The following is a 20604-nucleotide window of genomic DNA, read 5'->3' as shown; positions in this document are numbered from 1 at the left end:
CCTGTGCATTTGGCCTGTGGGGTTGGAGGTCCCATAACTGAGCCACTTTGAAAGGGAGGATGGGTGTTCAGTGCCCCTGACCAGAGGTTGGACCTGAAACCTCCTCCCCCTCACTGTCATTTCAGGGGGGAATATATGTAAACCTGCCTTCTGCAGGCTGTGGTCTCCTCCAGCCCAAATCCAGCCAGAGGTGACTCTTAGCACAGTTGCTCGGTTAGGTTCTCTTCCGGAGAGCCATCTCTTCTGAATGCCTTTCCCCAGCCTTGTTTGTTTGTTCTTAGGCCTGGTGACTGAAGAATGGGTTTCCCTTTATCTAATCAGTAGTCTGACTTTCACTCCATAGTTCGAGTCACGCGTCCTTTAGGGAGCGATGGTCTTTGTACAGTTTAAAACTTTATATCAGTGTTTGAGGCACGAGCTATTTCAGTCTCTGACACCTCTATAAAGTTGAAACTCTTTGCAGTGCAACTGGTCCCCATCAGCTCTCAGCTTCTCAACGTGGCACTTTGAGAAGTGAGAGGACAGCCTTTGTCCTCTTCAAGTACTGGAATATTTAATAAATGGAAAAGTTAATAAATACTTAATAAAATGAGGTTATTCCTGAGCTTTCTCATCTCTAAGGAGAAGAGTCCTTCTTCAGTTTTTCATCAAAGGGCGGGCTCTCCATCCTGAAAACTGGCAAATTTATTTTCAAATTAATTTGAAAATAGCATCCCACTCATACTGTAGTTGCCTAGACAGCTTCTTTTTCAGTGACCTTGCAGGCAGAAGTGTTAATTCTTCTTCAAGTTTGTTTTCAGGCAAACCAAAATATCTTTGAAAAAGTTCCAATTACTTTCAGTGTGTTGTTTTATTCTCTTTGGTATAACAGGGTATAATAAGGTCATAATGTAGAAGACTAGGTCACTACTGTTCATCAGTTGCTACATGAAATAACATCTGGTGGTGGAATGACATGTGTACCTTATTAATTTTAAACTTTATAGAAGAGTGATCAAAATTCACTTAAGAATAAAAAAAAGAGATAACTGAAATTTGAAATTTATTTTCCTCAGCTTTGTTTCAATGACTGGCACATTTATATCATATTGTCAAATGTGCAAACTTCAGTTACCAGCTTCTGTGAATTGAAAACATCTTTTTACTTGAAAAAAAAAAAAGGTGATTTTTACACAGAAGCACTCTTTGTTTACTACTCAAGAAACAGAGTGAAATATTATTTGCTAGATTTCATTAAGATCTCCTAAATACAATGGAAGAATAAAGTCAGCCTACAAGAAGGCTGGAGAGGGACTTTTCACAAGGACAAGTAGTGATAGGACAAGAGGGAATGGCCTTAAACTGAGGAAGCGTAGGTTTAGACTAAATGTTAGGTAGAAATTCTTTACTGTGAGGGTGGAAAGGCACTGGAAAAGGTTGCCTAGAGAAGCTGTGGATTCCCCATCCCTGGAAGTGTTCAAGGGTAGGTTGGATGAAGCCCTGAGCTACTTGGTTAGTGGAAGGTGTCCAACGGGGGTTGGAACTAAAGTGTCTTTAAGATGCCTCCCAAGTCAAGTCATTCTGTGACTGTCTTGCAGATGTGAACATGTTCATTCCTGTGTCAATGGCTGGAAATAAACATCACCATGAATCAGTCCCCCATTTCCTGCTAAAAGTCTAAGTCAGGCTACAGAGAGATATCCCAGTCTTGCAATAATTGAAAACAATAAATAATTATGGTATTTTACATCTTGCGCTACAAGCAATAATTAGTCCTAATTAATTGATACAGACATCTGTGTTCATATGCTTGACATATTGGGGAAGGAGAGGCTGCATTATGACGCAAAAATTGTCATAATGTACACACACCATGCCTTTTTCTAACCTGCAAGGCAATTGACTCACAGTAAGATGGCAATCTTTGGTTTGGCATAACTTGTTCCTGAGCAAAAGATTCATAGCTCCAAGAAACACCCATTAAATTAACAAAGCCTTGCTGCTAATCTATATATAAAATAATATTTTTAAATAAGCAAAGGCAAAATTGTGTTTTCATCAGGAATTTTAATTGCCAACTGAGCTTTGTATGTTGTGAGGATTATTTAGTAATGGTAACAGCACAGTGAGAAATGTTTGTACTGGCTCTTACCAAAAAAATAGGAGCAAACTGACCCTGTTAAGTTCATTGAATGCTTTTCACTAAGATTTCCATGGTTCTTTTGCTTTCCCTTGAACTCTACAAAATACGAAAAGTCTGAGTAATCATCATACATTCTTAATCAAACTATGATGGAACAGTATTGGGATACATTTTTAGACTAGGTTTAAGTTGGTATCTCAGGGATAGGTAGCCATAACCTTTCCAGCATTTTGTATTTTCTGTAGCACTTATAACATATTGCTACAGTTAATGGTTAGTCTTGATTTTAAGGCTACAGACATCAAAAGGCCAGATTGCCTGAAGACTAAGAAAAAAAAATTCTTTGATTTGAAAATGAATGTTCATATCTGGAAAAGACTCAAATGCATTTATCCAGGTAATTAAAGAGGGAATTCAGGCTGGATTTAAGACTGCTGACTTAGAGTTAATAATACAGATTTATGCTTCAAAAGACTTTAAATGCAAATATCAACCCTTTGATGGGATATAGCTATTGTTAACTTTTGTCCTGCATGATGTCATTTACTCAGTAACCTGATTCAACAGGTGTGTAAAAAGATCAATTGGCCTGAATAAAAAAAAAAATAAAAAAATTAAAAGACACCAATAAAGATTATGTTCTAAACTGAAGAGGAAGAAGAAAATAACCCTCAATATTTGACTAGCAGAATTGCCCACCTGATAACTATGGAATTAAAGATATAAGCATGAAAACACCCTTCTCTCAGTATACTAATAATAAACTGCTTTCTTCATGTATTTTCTTCTGTGGATTTATGTAGCCATAATACTCTTAATCATGATATACTTATAAAGCAGCACAGTTTTGCATGGCACTTCAGTGCCTAAAACTAAAAAGCACTTTGCTGCATTCTCAGATAATTTTTTCTTAAATATGGACTAGAAAGTAAAACATATCCCTTAATCATTTTGCCTGTGTAGGTGCTTAATACTCTGAAATATTACTCTTTGTTACACGTAATAAAAATAAACACTATTTAGTGTGATAACAGTAAAAGAAATATTGGTGAATATGAAGTTGAGAGTTGATATAGCAGATAGTGAAAGTTGTATTGCACCAATAAGTAACTCTATCCTGAAAATGTTCTACTCAATACTTGTGATAATAATTGAATGCAATTATGATGCGTCCCACACCTCATATTTTATCATATTTGCTTCTTTACAAAAGAAGCCAATATCAAAGTATTAAAATCTGAAGTTCACATTTTGACAACTTTTTTTCTAGATGTTGAATTCACAAACCTTTTTAAGCCCACAGGACAACAGTACTAGTTTTTTGGCTTTTGCTTTGCCTTCTCAAAGAACTGATATTTTGTGAGTCAGCATGAACATTTTAGGTCAATGCTGCTAGAGTTGCTGCCTTGAAAATGTTATCTTATTATTACTTTTTTTAAAAAAAGATTTCTCAATAAAGGTAGAAAGATTGTGCTAGAATAAGATACAGAAGCATAACATTTCCAGCCTTTTACCATTTTGATCAGACACCAGGAATGGTTGGAACTCATTAGGGAAGAAAAATATGAAATGCTCCTTGTATTGATATCTACACACTACAAATCTACAGAAGGTGCCCATAGATCTAGGAATATTTTCATTTTTTAATCTTCAGTATTTCAGTTAGGGAAAGTAACGTTCCTGCTGAAAGAAAATGAAAGTAAACACAATGAACTTAACAAATTTATTACAGCAATATTGCAATTAAGCAGCAGGAATAATGAGCAAAAAGAGAAGCAAAATTTGCCCCAAGGAACTAAATTAGAGACAAAAAAAAGTGTAATCTCATTTTCAGTTATTTGCAGGTCTCATTTTAATGAGTTGCCAAGAGTGTTAGTATGGTATGAGTATGAAGTCCTCAGACATAACTATATCCATAACCAGAGTGAAGAAATGGCTCAGAATGCCCAAGTTTTTAAGGAACCTCTACATTTAGAGCTTTGCTGACCCCTGATATTCTTCTACAGTGGGCCATGTCTCAAGAAGTCCGACAGCAAGCCCTGAGTTACAGGATGGTGATGGGAAATAAACCCTTTTTTGGTTGCAACAGATCTGGAACTGGCTTCTTTCAGCTGATCTCTTTGTGATTGTGGTTAGGATTTCATCACGAGTCCTTCTCGATTCTGTTTGCTGAATCCTTCATAGTTTGTAACACAAGAGAAGTGTGAGACTACACTGTCATTGGACCTCTGACAGAAGAATGGAGGGATTTATCTTGCAATAGGTCTGCAGGCGAGCACTGTCCTTTGCAGAGTTAATGATAATTTATGTAGAAAAAGAAAGGGGAAAAGAAAAAGGATAACGTTCTTGTAACAATAGTCATGTGAAAATAGCTACAGAGAGCCCAGAGGGAATAAAGCATTAAGCTCCCCAAAGGGTCAGGAGATATTAAGCCTTTGCCATTCCTTATCTAAGTAATACAGGTGTAAGGGTAGAACAATACACCTTTTATTTCCTTTTCACCACAGGAAATAGTACTTCAGAGAAAATAATATAGATCAATATGCCAACAAAACATCACACTCCACAAAATACAATTTGTCATCTATGCAATTGGTCACTATATTTCAAGACTGATCACATGGAAGACAGGATGCAATTTATCACTAGATAAACCAGCCTCCTTTGCTTAAGAACTCTGACACACTAAGGTGTTTGTGTTTCCTTTAAATTTAGCATATGAAATTAATTTCCTGTAATTATAGTGACCAATTAATGCACTCCTGAATACATTTTCACTTTTAAACATGCAAAATTTATTTCTACTAGCTTCATTTTACTTTAACAAAAATGCATGGGGGTGATATGTCTCACTAATCTTTGAACAATAAAAGTTAGAATGTAAATGATTTCTTTTCATTCAGTCCCTTATATTTCAAAGGAGATATTATCTGAAACCATTCATCACAGAATAAATTAATTATAGAATTAAATTTTTCAGACTCAGATAGAGAGTCTGTGATTTCTGCTGAAACTTAAATATATAATTATTAAATTCTGCCATTTTTTTCAAGCACTTCCTTTTGTGCTGGGATATCTCTTTAAACAAATGACAATTGTAAAGGAAGACCAGTTTCTTTAAGACATAACTTCAAAATCAGGAAATATTAGCAGATTTTTTTTCTGAATGCTAAGAAATTTAAGAGTCAAAACATTTTTACATCACTGTCCCTGCTGGATGAGGACCACTCACAACAGGGATTAACCTCAGTTTTTACAAAACTGATCACTACTTCTGCAGATGCTGGCAAACACAAATTTGAGACTTGAACAAAAATAGAACACTGGAAAGAAACAAAACATTTCCCAACTTGTGTAAAAGAAGTTAATTCACAAAAACATCAGAAATTTTTAATTCTAAAATTCTAAATTTTTAACTTAGAAGATTTTTTTCCTTCTATCACTTTTATATTGGTAATATTACTGTATTAATTGTCTAATTGCAAGATAAATATGATGTTGTACTATCTAACAATATCAGGTAGCTTAATGGAAATGGCTTCTTTTTAAATTTTAATGGAAATTAGATTTTTAACTGCCTTTTACAATCTGAGTAAATTATGTAAATTTACAGTCATCATATAAACAATCATATATGTACTTAGAGTCAGTGAATAATGTTACATCTAAACTCTAGTCTGAATATCTCTTGTCTCATAGAAAGGCTTGGCAGGATGTATTTTAGTTTTAAAATGCCTGATAAACATGCTACAAAACTTATTTACAACCACATTTTGCACGGAACACTAGAAATTCATATTTGAAAATCTAGAAATTTTTGAGACTGATGCAATAATTACTGAAATCTAATTTTTCTCTGGTTTAACATTAAATAGTGCATTGCAGTGATTGTCCAAATTAGGAAAACAATTCAACAACTACATCATATACCCAAGACTTTGCACTAATTGTGACAACTCGGGTAGTTCTTCCAATGTTACTACAGATTTCTCAACGGAAATAAATTCAGTATAAAGACATATCCTTTCTAAAAAAAATATGGTTTAATGTAAACCCTTCATATTTCCCATAAAAATATGAAGGCTCATTTTAAAAAATAGACAAAAATTGAAAATGGAGAACTCAAAATTTGACACTCTGATCTTTATAAAGATTTTGGTGTTCCACTGTGACTTACCTAACACAAATTAAAATTCCATACGTGAGTACATAGAAATTGTTCCAATTAAATGCCATTAAGGAGTCTTTTAGAAAAACTACTGGGTTCAGCAGCCTTATTGAGTGCAAGTGAAATGCTAAAAATATATGCAAATGCACATGAAGTGTTCAGCAAGATGATCTTACTTTGAGCCTTTTAATTTCTTTACTGACATTGTTTGAAAGGAGGAAAAAGTAGAGTCATCCCATTAGATTCAAGGGTAGTAAATCACATGTTTACAAATTTTTCACACAATGTGCTCACTTGAATACCCATAATGAGTTTTGGACATCTGTGCTGTATTCCAAAGATTAATTTCACTATCCACTGTGATAAGGGAAGTCATTCTGTAAAATAGCCACTACCAACACCATCAAGTCTGTTAGGTTTATGGTTAGCTTTGAGTTTTCTGGCTCCTGTTTTAAACCAAACCTTTTAAAATATTTTCACGTGTGTATGTTCGTATTTCATTGTGAGATTTCATTCTTGTAAGGAATATTTTCCAGTTGAATCTCTCAGCAGGACATGCAATATACTAGTTGTGATTCATTGTCTATGAGCTTCCAAGATTACAGTGTATGAGGCCATTTTGAAAAGGTGCTGGAAACTGACATCGTTTTTTTTCACCTTGTTCTGTCAACATTTATGTTATTTTTAAAAATTCACCTTGCAAAAAAGCCACATCATATGTTTGTGCAAAAGTGTGATATATCCTTTGCCACATACGCACAACAATCCATGGTAATTATAGCATATTTATTCTAGATGTTAGAATAACCAAAGTGTGTTGATCTTCGGCAAACAATAGAAAGCAAATGATATTTGAAGTTTATAAGGGCAAAATCTCTTAAAAGTCTTAGTTTTACTTTATAAGGGTGTTATTTTTCTAAAGATTTCTGATTACCTTTTGGAGAAGACTTACTCACATGTTTTTTTTTTTATCACTTCATATCAAGAAAAGCCACAGACTGTATTTCTTTAAAAGCAGCAACCTAAGGTGCACTGGTGGAGCTGAGCAGTTCAAAGCCAAGAGTGGCTGTTTCACAGCACACCAGACATGCTGACTACTTTCAAAACTTGCTGCTTCAGATTTATGCCTTACAATAGGCACATACATTAGACAGGACATTAAAGAAAATCAACCAATTTTAAACTGTAAATCTAGAGCAGCATCCTATGTGTACTTGTTATTTATTTATTTTGCTGTAACTCTCATTGTAATGGAATGCGAAATTGATGGCTAGACACTTTTCTTTCCTCTGCAGATTCTGAAATGCGATTGCCAAAAGTTCTTGCAGACTTGTCCCAGCACCCTCCCATCATGTGTTTACAAAGGGTTGCTGTTTTGGGGGAGCCTGTTTCTCTCCATTAATCACACAGTGTTGGCCTGAGTGCCATCTAGGAGCCCCCATCACTGACCCGATCAAGAGAATCAGGTGCTGTACAAATAACATCAGGGATGCAACAACATGGCTCAGGTGAGGGGAAGAGGCTGTGAATAAGTACATCCCCTAATCCAGTGGGCTGGGGCTCCACAAGAATTCCTACAGCGCTTTGCTACAACCTTGCTAAGCTAATTTTCACAATAGTCTGATGCAAGGTTACACTGCTGTCCCATTCCATTAATGATCCTGGCAGTCAAATCCACGGGTGAGGGAAGAGATTGCACACACTGAGGGCCTTCACAAAATATTTCACAGTATCTTAGAACTACAGTCTTCAGTCATTCTGTTCAGTTTTGTAAACTATTTTCATGTTTATGTGTTTCTTCTATGGAATGTCTGTATGACGTTTTGTCTATATACTGTATTCTATATTAATGTTTTCCAGAAATTTTCTCCTTAATTCAATGCTTTGCATTTTTTGGGGCAACAGACAGAACTTGAATTTGTCTTGGTTAAATGTCTCTGTGGATTAACAATCAGGAGTAAGGGCACCTAACATAAGTTTCTTGAGTTATATCCTTTTCATCAGACATGGAAAGGTAGTACTTTTTTATAGCACCTATTATTGCTGAGAATAAAACAAAAATGTCAAAATCATGAGTTCTGCTTTAAAGCTGAAGTAGAAATTTGTATGAAACCCTGCATTGTGACTGAATAAGATTAAAGAAATATTTTTTGTTGAAGATCTATTGATAGCAACTGTTGCTCTCTAGTTCTGTTAAAATATAGAGCTCTAAAACTGATAACCAAATCCAAGCCTCTCATACCGCTTGAATGTTCCAGGAAAAACATAGGGTCCACATGCTGTTTTATAACTTCACTGAAACAGATTGAAAATCTCCAGTAAGTCACACCTAGACCAGACGGTGATAGTGTGACAATCAAAACCCATCCTCAGACAGGGAAGTGTAGATCGGTGCCACCTGATAAATAAATGTGTTACTTCCAATTCTATTACAGAAGCAGTGAAAATGTGTCACGTTAGCTTAACATTGATTCATTGAATGCCTAAGAGGAACACTGGCAGACTGCTTTAATTAACAGATGTACGAGGGCTGCTGATGTTTTTCAAAGTGAAATTTCCTTGCCTCTTGCTGCAACCTATCAGGCTGTCATTCTCAGGTGACAGAATGACAAGATATCAGATGCACGGCTATAAAAGCTTTTCATTCTCAGTACTGTGTCTAGATATCTATGTTAACAATATGTTCTTTTTCACAACCATATTTTAGTTTGAAAGAAAAAAAAAGGCAGTGACTTCCTGTCCAAAAAAGTCTTGACTTTTCCCACAAGATGAAGTAGAATGATGATAATAATCTTTTGCTCAAACACTTACTTAATTTAAACAATAAACTGCTTACATGTGTGCATTAGAAACCTTGGTGCTGGCCTGTTTCCTGATTTCCAGTCACCTCACCTTGCAAAAAAAGCAAAAGGAATGCATGATACCATCCAATCTAACATAGACATCCACCTTAAACTCAAATTGTGGGTGTCTAGTAAGAGTTCCTTTAATGCTATATCTTTACACGTAATTCAAGTATTCACAAAAACGTCTAGTTCACTTAAGCTCTTATATTAGGGAGATAGGACTTGAAATGTCCTTTTGTAGGACTTGAAATGTCACCTTGGTACTAATGCTGAAACACCCAATCCTTCAGTAGCTCATATTTGTTCTGAAATTTGAGAGGCTGAACTTAAATCTTAGGTTCAGTTCCAATCCTGTTCAGAAGCATAAATTAACAAATCCTGATGTTTTGTGTATCTGTGTGTGTATATATATGTATCTGGGAAAAAGGAAGCTCTGTCTCCCCAGCTTATATAGCTTTTCAAAGGATGAGGTAATAATATCTCCTTCAGGCCAGCTGTCATGAGATCATTGTCATTTTGAGGAAAAAACAGAAGAAGAGAGAATTACAAGTTTTGTTGCCTGTGACATACTCATTGTTGAGGCTGAGAGTTGGCCTCAGATATGTGTAGACAGGGTGCTGTTCCTGCAGAGCTGTGTCCCAGACCACGTCATGCATGAGAAGAACGCCTTGGAGCAGATTGAGCAAAACTTTAAACAAACATCCTATTTCATTCTGCATGTTGGAACTGTTTACAAGCCCAAGGCCTTGAAAAATATTATTTCAGACCTTCATGTCTCTCTGTCTCTCTCCCCATCTATCTATTTATCTAGCAAAGACTTGAAGTCTGCAAACAAAAGTGATTGCTGATGAAGGCACAGCTCACAGGGGCAGTATGCCGAGTAATCAACAAACAAGAGGGAAATCTAGTCCACTAGTCACAATAATTTGGATATTGTTCACGAAGTACTTGCCTTAAGTCAGTTAAATTTGAGAGCTGATATGTATGGCTATAGACATATTGGACATAATTTCTCTTTGTGGTGTTGATGAAAAGCCACGGCTGAAAATAATTTGTTATTGGGAAAATTCTCTGTTTACAAATGAAATGTTCTGTTTTGGTAAACAGCCAAGAATACTAGCAGAATTGTTTGTATTGTCCCATAGGCTTTGAGCCATTCCAGTTGCACCACACGGGAAGGTGACTTTGAAACTTAGAGGTAATTCTTGGCAGTTTTCCTGAACTCTATTAACACTTTCATAAGGAAAATGACTGCAGCAAAAGAACCAGTCAAGAAACTTGTCTGAATGGAAATAAAGTGTTAAAGAATTCAATGTTACACCAATAAACACAAACGCTGGAAGATACGTATTTGACATGCATTGTTATAACCTCTCCACTGACTGATGTATCATGGAATTATATGGAAATATGTATTCAGTGGAAAAAATGCATAATAGCAACATAAAATGGATTGGCTTTCTCTCTAGCTAATGAAAGACTTGTCATAACTAGCGTTAAAAAAAAAATAAATTTTGTGGAAGCAGCAGTAATTTCCAGGAAAATTAAAGTTGTATGCACATAAATCTAAGTAATTCCTGAGAAAGCCAGACTCTTATATAAAAGAAATAGTTTTATCAATAAGAAAATGGATTGGAAGACCATTTACCTGCTTTATTGACCAATGATGAAGTATAGATGAGAAATTAAAATGATAATAAATTGAAAGATTTTTTGCTGAGTAACGTCACATAGCACATACAACAGATTTCATTTTCTTTAGCTGGCACGTTTTAAGTGATTTTTCTCATGACACCAAAGTTAACACTTCTATGATACTCTGAAAGAGGACATCCAAGAAAAGATAGAAAACTGAAGGTTCTTTTTGCCTTTAATATATTCACAGGTAACCACCAAGGAATTCTTACCATCAAATTATGTTTTATATTTTATTTTCAAATATTTTTGCCTTCAAATTACGGAATTCATTATTTTAGGCTATGCATATATTAATCTGTTTTAACATATTTGGTGTTATAGAAAAAAGACACAGTTTGGGTAAACTGTCAAACGACTTGAAATAAGAAGAAAAGTAAGAGAGTTGGGTGCATTTTTTTTTTTTATTATTTTGTTAATGATAAAATTTAAAGACCAAATTTGTATTTTAGGAAAGAATTCCAGAAAGAAGCAGATAAGGAAAAAAAGGAAAAGAGGAAGAAGGAGAAAGCTGAAGGAAAGAAAATAAAATAACAAGAGACAACTTCACCCCAAGACTGCAGTGTGGATATCATTTCTCTCCACTTAGGATCCCAGAGCATCTGTGATTTGTCAGGACCCTAAAATCAATGGCAAGTGGTATGTCTGGTTTCTGGTTTGTCCTCAGTATTACACACAGTTAAATAAACCTTGAGCTATTCTGTGACCTCAATAATTTGAAAAATTAATAAGCTAACCAAAAACCAAAAATATTTCAGTAGTTTAATTTTATTAATTACTCTTCAATGGAAGATAAAAACTTCATCTAGTTGACAGTTAACATAGAGAAAGCTATACTGGGTTTCTGTTTATGAGTTAATCTTCTTATCTTACCCTTGATCACACTGTTCGACTCCTTCATTAAGTCCAACCAGAGACAACAACAAAGTGCCTCTCAGAGTAAAACAGATCAATGACTCAAGGTCCCATACTGGGAGACACCTGACCCCAAACACTTTCATTTGGTGTCCTGCTGAAATCTTTATGATTTTTCTTTGCCTTTTCTTTTTCCTTCACTTAATTACTTGCTTGCTTCTGCATTATTTATTCTTCTAGCTTATGTGAATGTGCGAAATGGGGCATGTCTTGTTGTAGCATTAAAAGAGAATATTTTCTAAGAAATAACTTTATAAAGATAGAGGTGTCATAACTGCATATTCTTGTTAGTAAAAGACAAAATTTCTTTGTTCTATTTCATTAATAACTGGCTTGTATCTCATAAGATATCGAGTTTGGATATATATAATTTGCTTTGCTGGATGAAATCATGATTTATTTTAGTGAGTAATCATGCTAGCAGATCTCATCTACTCATATTTACATACATTACATCATGCCATAATTTCAATAATTTCACCTACTCCCCTTGTTTTTATAGGAATTAGAAGCCTTCCAGCTTGATTTTAAGGGCTTTCTATAATTGTATTCCTACCTAGTTTTGGAACCTTGTTTTCTATTTTCCTATGCACTTGTAGTTATCTGGTCACAGACTTACCCCTAAAGTCACTGTGTACTTGTTATGCATTAAATTCTTGGGAGGCAATTGTGTCTTAAAACTGTCACCTTACAGATTTAAAGAATTTATCCCTGAATCCTTAAAAGAGTTAGGGCTTTTGCACCTTTTCTTTCAAGACCTATTCAAATATCTTCAAGGAATACTTCTGTTAATGCTGCTCAGTAGTGAGTAAACTATAATCGATGTGGGATCTCATTCCCGGATATTGTCCAGTGGAACAATGCTGTCATCACAGACCAGTCAACCACACTTTGTCTGATTTTAAAGACTTTTTCTGAAAAACACGGATAGTGTAATTTTGCCTTTGTAGAGAGAACACTGCAGGAGGGCATGGGGAAATTTCAGTATATGCTCTGTGAGCCCAGTTACACTGCAGTGAGGTACAGGAGTTAAGTAGAAAATAGCTGTAAGCTATTTTAGATATATGAGGAAATAAGCCATGCAACATCCATTGATTAAAGGGATACAAGCATTGCTTGTGTGCAATGTTGGTTCCTCATTTTCCCAGAAAATCTTTGAGGCCATATGATAAAATTTCAGTTCATTACTATTTCTGTTATGTTCAGTTCACCAAGTCATTGCATTAATACGTAGTAAATGAATGTCTTGAGAAGAGAAAGTGGAAAAAATATACAGATCTGAAAGAGTGCATTATTCCTGCAAAGTAAAGGTGGAAAGGACTCTCCAAGTTTCTTAAAGACACATAGAAAGTAAATCCAAGTAAGTGCAATTTTGCTGAAATCAGCAACTGTTGTCATAATGTTTGTAGATTATTTACACATCCTAGCTGGCCATTGCAATAAATGAACACCTCTCAGAGACTGAAATGGTTAACGGCTTAAACATTTTTAAGTCACCAAAAGACTTTTGTCTGCGGTAGCAAACTGCAAAGAAACAGCGGCTCATCTATTGAAGCCTACCCCACCCTGTGTGTGCCTACTGATTTGGAATGCAAAAGGACACTGAGAGAAGATTGTCCAGTTATCCCAGGTTAAAGAGAAGAAGATCCCCGAGTGTAAGAGATTGAACTGCTAACCTTTGACCACTGAAGTAAGCCCCAGGTGCTTTAGGAGACTGTGCTAATGGTGGAGCAATTGGTTGGGTGCTTTGCTAGTGATGCACACAGTGACCTCCCGGGTGCAGAAAGGTGTGCCTACCTGAAGTGACAAACTGGTAAGGAAAAAGGCTGAAAAAAGGCATGATAAGACATCATCCAATGGTACAGGGGGCATTTCCACCTAGACTGTATCCAATATAAACCTGATCAAAGGAGAGCTTTGTGGGCTCTCTCCCCAATCCCATCCCACCCCACTTCATGGATACAGTCTGCAACCACCGAGAAGACTAGAAGGGGCTCACTGGGATGTCATCAGAGCTCTATTGGAGCAGTAATAGCTTTTTTCCACTTAATCTATTTTCCTGTCATTCTTTTTATTTCCTCTCCTCCCTCACCCCTTTCCCCATCTCTCTCTCTCTCTACCTCTCATTTGCTCTTAAATAAAATCTGTGCTATTGACTTCAGCATATGGTCTCATTTGCACTTTAGAACAGGAACAGAAATCTCTCTAATAATTTTAGTAACTGGATTTTAACAATCCCATCCTCATTTCATATCTCTTCCCCTCTGCTGACAACGATAATCTTAGGAAGGTTCTCTGTGCCATTTTGCAATAGAGCATGGGTGCACACAATTTACTTCACTTGCTGTTAAAATAGATGCAAAAGAGTAATGAAAGCATCTAAATAAATTTGAGAATATCCATAGTATCAGGTCATATGATTAGTAAAAAAAAAATTTTAAGAAAGGACAAAGCTGTAAAGTTCTGTATTTAGGGACTTGAAATGAGTTTCTAAAATATTGACTATTCCTATATAAATTGATCATGCCTTAACCTCTTCCCCCATCTTTCCTTATCCATCACTCTTGTTATTCAATACATGGAAGAAACACAATGGTTATTTTCAACCAAAAATATCAACTCTTCTCTGAAGAGATGAAAACAATCCTACCATCTCATAGAAGTGCTTTGTTTACTTGTACTCTTATTTTTTAATCACTAATAATTTTAAATTACATTGAGATATCCAATTATGAATAGAAATAGACATAATGACATCCCTGGGCCTTTACAGAAAGTCTCCTAACTTGTCCTCCTTTTGTAAACAACAAAAAAAAGAAAACAATTAGAGGAAATGATCCATTATTCCATAAAGTTCACAGGGGCAAAAATTTCAACCCTTTCTGCATCCCTAAAACAAACAAATAAAAGTGAATTGAACACAGGGGAGGAACTTCATTACATTTCCTAATAACAGCATATTTGAGAGCCCATTAAGAGCAATACCCAAACAGTCTCCCCTGACAAGATGTCATTTCGGAGAAAAGACAGAGGAATGGAAGAAGGATAAAGCTTTTAGAAAGATGACATTTTCCTTTTTTATTGTTATGACTCCTTTTTATTAGTGTGTATTAATATTGTCCAAGAGGACATTATCCATCAGTTATTTTACTTAAAGAACATTAGCACTCTTAAATAAATTTACATGCCCATAATATAATGGGCTTTGACTCTACACATGCATACACCAGTACTTATTTGCTAAATGTAAAACTTACTGCTTTCAAAGCATAGGGGCAGACAGCAATTCTGCTCAGAAATCCAGGTTTAGGTGTACTGAGGGCATGAAGCAGGATGCAAGCCGAGGCAGGGATCTCTGTACAGCCTCTTTTTCAACTGCTACTAACTTTGTAGGAGCCTACATTTGGGTGTCTTATTGTTGTCATACTCAACAGTTCTGTGATTAACTCATATGCAAGTCTCAGCTAAACGCAGAAATTGCAATTTTGTCACATATCTTTCACGAGAGAGAGATAAAGAGATCTTATCTGTGATCAGATGATGCAGAAAAATTCAGTGTTATACTTTCTTTCAGAGCATGGCAACAGGGAAGGAGCCATGAACTCTCCTATGTGTGTCTCAGTAGCTCAGTATTTTGCTACTCTAACCCAGATCTTGTGACTATTCATCATTTAGACACTGTGAGCATAAGATTGGTCTGGTAAATGCTCTACTTCCCTTCCAGTAAAGATATATCTGTGCATCTAAATATTTATTTGGTATGAGCAAACCTCTACCCCGCAGGTTCGGATACTCATTTGGAATTTGTGTTCTGGTTTGTGGGGATGTTTTATGCATTGAACTGCCTCCCCCTGTCCCTCACAGCCAGCAGTTTTTCTGTCTACCTCTCCCCACCATGTTGTGTTGTTTGTAAGTGGTAGAAATTTTGACATATACATTTTTGTACAACATATGTTTTTAAAATATCAATAATTTCCTGTAAAACTTCTTAATGCTGCATTGTTGATGTTGACTAGATGTGTGGAGTTTCCCTAGATGATTCTAAAAGTCACTGCATTGGAGTGTTCTCCAAGAGTAATATACTTTCATTATTGTGATTGTTGTATTCTGCACTTTGGGGAAGATAACTTGTTTTCAACCTTGACTTCTCCTTAAAATTTATTCTTAACTTATTTATTCCAAAAACTGACTGTCTGCCTTTTATAATATTTTCAAATTAACAGTAATTTTTAGCAAACCACATTTAAATTGCCAACACCAATTGTTTCCACAAAATGAAAGAAAGCTTAATAAAATTCCCTCTGGGTGATATAATTTATAAGGTCTTGAGGATACATTTGGTAACAGTCTATGGGGACAAATTGCTATGTAGATTTTATAGAACTTTACTCATAGGCAGAAATTCAAATATTCCTCCCAGGAGTCATAACTTATTTCATTCAAGACTATGAGAAGGTGGCAGAGTTAGGTCAAACTTACTGCAGATTTGCTCAGAATCCTCATGGGAAACTAAAGAAATAATGGTTTCTATAGCAACAAAATGCATAAACATTATGTTTATTAATTACACATACGAACAGCAGAAACTGCAGGGAAAAAACCCATGATGAGTCAGGGACTCATACTAGGACCAAGAAGCTTTTACTGTAATGAGAACTGTGAGTTGCTTTGTTCTGTCTTAGTATGAAACAATAGCAGTAAAGCAGAAGCGTCTAATCAGATATCTGCTGTCTGCATGTATGACTTTATGTCACAGCTGGAGGATTAAAGTTACTGCAACACATTAATGCTGTCCTCTGGGTTGTTGGGTTTGGTTTGTTTCCTGCCCTGCCCCCCTTAACTATCTTCCTGCCAGGTAGATTTTGTCATTATATTTAGCACCATAAACGTGCCTTCTTTGTCCATAGGGCACGATTTGGTACTGAAGGACTCAGTCTTTACCTCAAGTATTTTGCTTTTTTTTTAATGGGAACTATTGACCATGAAACCTCTGACATATTAGCACTATGCAATGAATAGCAACTTCCAGTACCTGGCCTTGTAAGTCTTCTTTTGCCAGTGATAATAAATGCTTTCTGCAGAAGATCACATTTATTTTCTTATTGTCCCTTACCTATTACTTCTAGAATTTTGTCTTTTTTACAGAACAAGCAATCATTTTTTTCTGGTAGCATCAAGTCTTTGTATACATGATCTTCTCTCTACTTGTATAATCATTATGCTCTCTTAAAAGCCTTTTCCATCCAACCTTTCCCTTTTTATTTTTTTTATTATTTTTTTATTTGTATTTTTTAATCTTGCCTCTTAAATTACAAGAAAAAACTTTCACGAAATGCTAGAGATGGAGCTATTATGAAAGAGCAATATCTTTTTTTTTCTTGCCATTTTTTAATTATTTTGGGAGATTGGGATAAAGAAAATGCTTGGAACTTTAAAGATCTTAATGATGGATTTCAGCACAACCAAACAGCATGACTAGAATTAAGTGGCAGCTGACACTAGAGATAATAATTGCAGCAAAGAAAGCCAAACTGCAGCATGCCTATGAACTGAACAACCTGTTGCTGCCAGCAGTGGTTTTCCCAAGGAAGAAAAATGAGGTACAGCAGGGTGAATTCTAATAGGAGTAGGAGCTCTGCCAAAGGGATTTCTGTGTTAAGCTGCCCTCCTGATTTGGGAGCTGTTCTGTTCGACAGGCTGCAAGCAGATGTACTTGATGCAATTTCTCAGTGCTGGGGTTGTGGCAGGCTGATCCCCTACCCTTTACCTGCTCCATCCTTGACAATTGCCTTCACCAGGATCCTTACCAGCAAGGTTGTCTGCATCCATTTTCAGGAGAAATTTGGGGCTGGCTGGGGAGTGTTTACAGCTCATTTGAAGACAGATGTAAGTTTGTGCTGACTATAAATCAAGCTCACCTTCCAAACCAGGGCAGATCTGTAGCCACAGTCAGCCAAAGCCAAGGTAACATCCCCTGCTTGCAGAGTTTCAGCTTGTGCCAGCCTGCTGATCTGGGGGATGAAGCACAAGCACAACCAGTTTGACTTCTCACACAGGACTGTTTAGAGGCACATACACTAGACCAGGTACCACTTAAAAATCATCTAAAACAGTAAAGGGACCGGAATGGAGGTGAAAATTTTTGTTGGTACACCTCCAAGTTTTGAAGTGTTTCTGTTGCTAACTAAATTGTCATGCAACTAGAACCTATCATATTTGCTACAGCTGTGTGGGCGTTAAGAGTCAAAGAAAAAGCTCTGACAGAGCCTCATGATGTTATTGCCAGCTTTTGAGGAAAGCTAATAAAAACAACAGCTGGGGCTGGCAAACAAAGAAAATCTAAAATCTAGTATGGAATAACATTGGAAAAAAGGAAAAAAATTATTTTGGTGTTTTTTTCCCCAATTTATTTTTCCAAGGACTTTGCAGCCTGCTTCTGGTAAAGAAAATCCTCGGCATTATAGCATTTAAAGTGGCAGCTATGGGTACAGAGCTGGTACTGGGTACATGGGTACATGGCTTCCAGTTTGTTGCAGTTACCTCTTTACCATATAGTTGATGTCAATGAACTTCAAACAGCCCTCAGCTTAGCCAAGCACACCATATTCTACCTTGAATGATGATGCACTAGAAATGCATAGAAATAAATTGTAAGATTACATATCTCTGTTGAAAACTCATACACGTGGCTACCTGATCAGCTCATAATTTTTATGTAAGAAACTTATCTGTAGAAGAACTCTATGGAAACAAGACGAAAAAAGCCCTGTCTCTCGTTGAGCTCACAGCCTGACTTTTCAGACAAGTGTGGATTGCTTGACTCAGAAAAATGCGCATCATTTCACAGAAAATGTCTTTTAAAAACTCACACAGAAAAGCAGAGAATAAATAATAAATTATAATAGCATATAACTCAAAGGTCTTTAGATCTCAAAATGCTTTATGTAGCTATCTTCATGACAAAGACACATCGGGACAAGGAGAGGAAGTTTACTCTGTATCACACAGCAGATCATTAGCAAGACCAGGAACCCTAACATGTGTCTTGAGACCAAATCCAGTGCCCTATTTTCAGGACCCATTGTGCCTTCCATTATTGGCAGAATGTGAGGGAGATAAAGCACTGACTGTCCTAAGATACACTTAGCCAAATATAGCCCAGTTGTTTTGCATCTGAAGTCTAGAGAAAAGCACACTTAATAAATTCTGAGATTTTCTAGTTGGTCCTTCATTTGTTTAGTTTGACCAAAAAAAAAAAAGAAAAAAACAACAACGAAAAAAGAAAAATAAAACTGGCATTCAGAGCTTAGTTGTTAGGTTTTCAAATTTCTTTCAAAAAGCATGGTCTCTTTAAAATTCTGAACAAATCAAACCAGTTGGAGAAATTTGTGCCAATAAATATATGCAAGCAACTATGACTTCATGTGATCAGGATCTAACAGGCAGGCATTATTAAATTTAAGAGCTGTTGCTGATCCTATAGTTCTGGGAGATTTTTACTATTTTAGAGGATATTTATTTTTAAACAAATACATTTTTCTCAAGGAGGCTACATTATGCAGGACAGCTATTTTATTTATTTATTTTTTTCATGGCAGAAGTAACCCAATGTCTCCAAAGAATATTATACTGGTAGGCGTTGCATAAATGATTCAAAAAATACATAGGACAGTGGGAAAATTCTGGAGATCTTCAGTACTGTTCACATAAGACTTATGTAGAAGTACTAATATAGCCATTGTCCCTACATGTCTTATTAAAATCACCCTAGAGATATAAAGAAGCTGACTGTAACCATGAGTAGATAACTAGCTGTAATAGCAATGGGAAATGTCACTAAATGTCATTAGAGCCTGACATAACCTAAATTATGGCAGTATGTTTAGTATAATGGAAGGATATAATGAGAATATGGCATTTCCTTTAAGTACAGTAGCAGATTCAGACCAGTAAATTAATTCAGTAGTAATGGGCAGCTGGGTAGGAAAGTAACTGGTTGTGCTGGCAAAACCCCTTTAGATTCATAGCAAACCTACAAACACAAAACCTTTAAAGGAAAAGAAAACCAATCACCTTTATGAGGTGCAGCAAGAGTTCGAAGCACAGATGGTAAGAAAAGCATACTAATAAAGCCTGTTTCTTTCACAGTTTCCCAACAGGTACATAAGTAAGGTTCCTAGCAAATAGAGTAAATTTTAATTTCTTCAGAAGAGCCCCATAAACCCCAGTTATTATATAAATCTCATGGAAGTCTTCTATTTCAAGTGGAAAACCATGGAATCCATTTTATTCCAGAAATTCATTTATCCTGCTGAGTTCACTGTCTGAAGAGGGAAATCAAGGCAACCAAGCAGGGTCTAAAGACTAGCTGTATCCCACCTTTCAAGCAGAAGCCTTATGTTTGAAGTGATAGAAGTGAAAGATGCTGTTGCCATTAGGAAACTTACATTTTGCTGTGGATTTATTTTTTGCTTTCCTGGTTGGCTTGTTTTGTACCTTAAAAGTTGTGAAAAAGGGGGAATGTTTCTGAATAAAGAAAATTGACAGAAACAATTACAGTAAAAAATAAACAAAATGAAAATGTAAAAAAAAAATAAGCAGTGGGGAGGCTTTTTAATTGTTATGCTGTTTGCTCCTAACTATCAAATTATAAATAAATAGATTTGGAAATATCCTTAAAATAATTCCATATTTATCGGGGATAATAATCAAAAGAAATCACTAGTATTCACAGTTCCCTATCTTAAATTTACTTTTCAATAGTCGTTCTGATTTAGAAACAACAGAGACTGTTTTACCAAACTGCAGTTATAAGATGGTGGGCCAAGTGTGCTCTTAGAGCAACTCTACTGAAATCA

Source organism: Cinclus cinclus, chromosome 4 (assembly GCF_963662255.1).
Source record: "Cinclus cinclus chromosome 4, bCinCin1.1, whole genome shotgun sequence".
NCBI classification, from domain to species: domain Eukaryota; kingdom Metazoa; phylum Chordata; class Aves; order Passeriformes; family Cinclidae; genus Cinclus; species Cinclus cinclus.
This window is presented reverse-complemented; position numbering follows the sequence as displayed.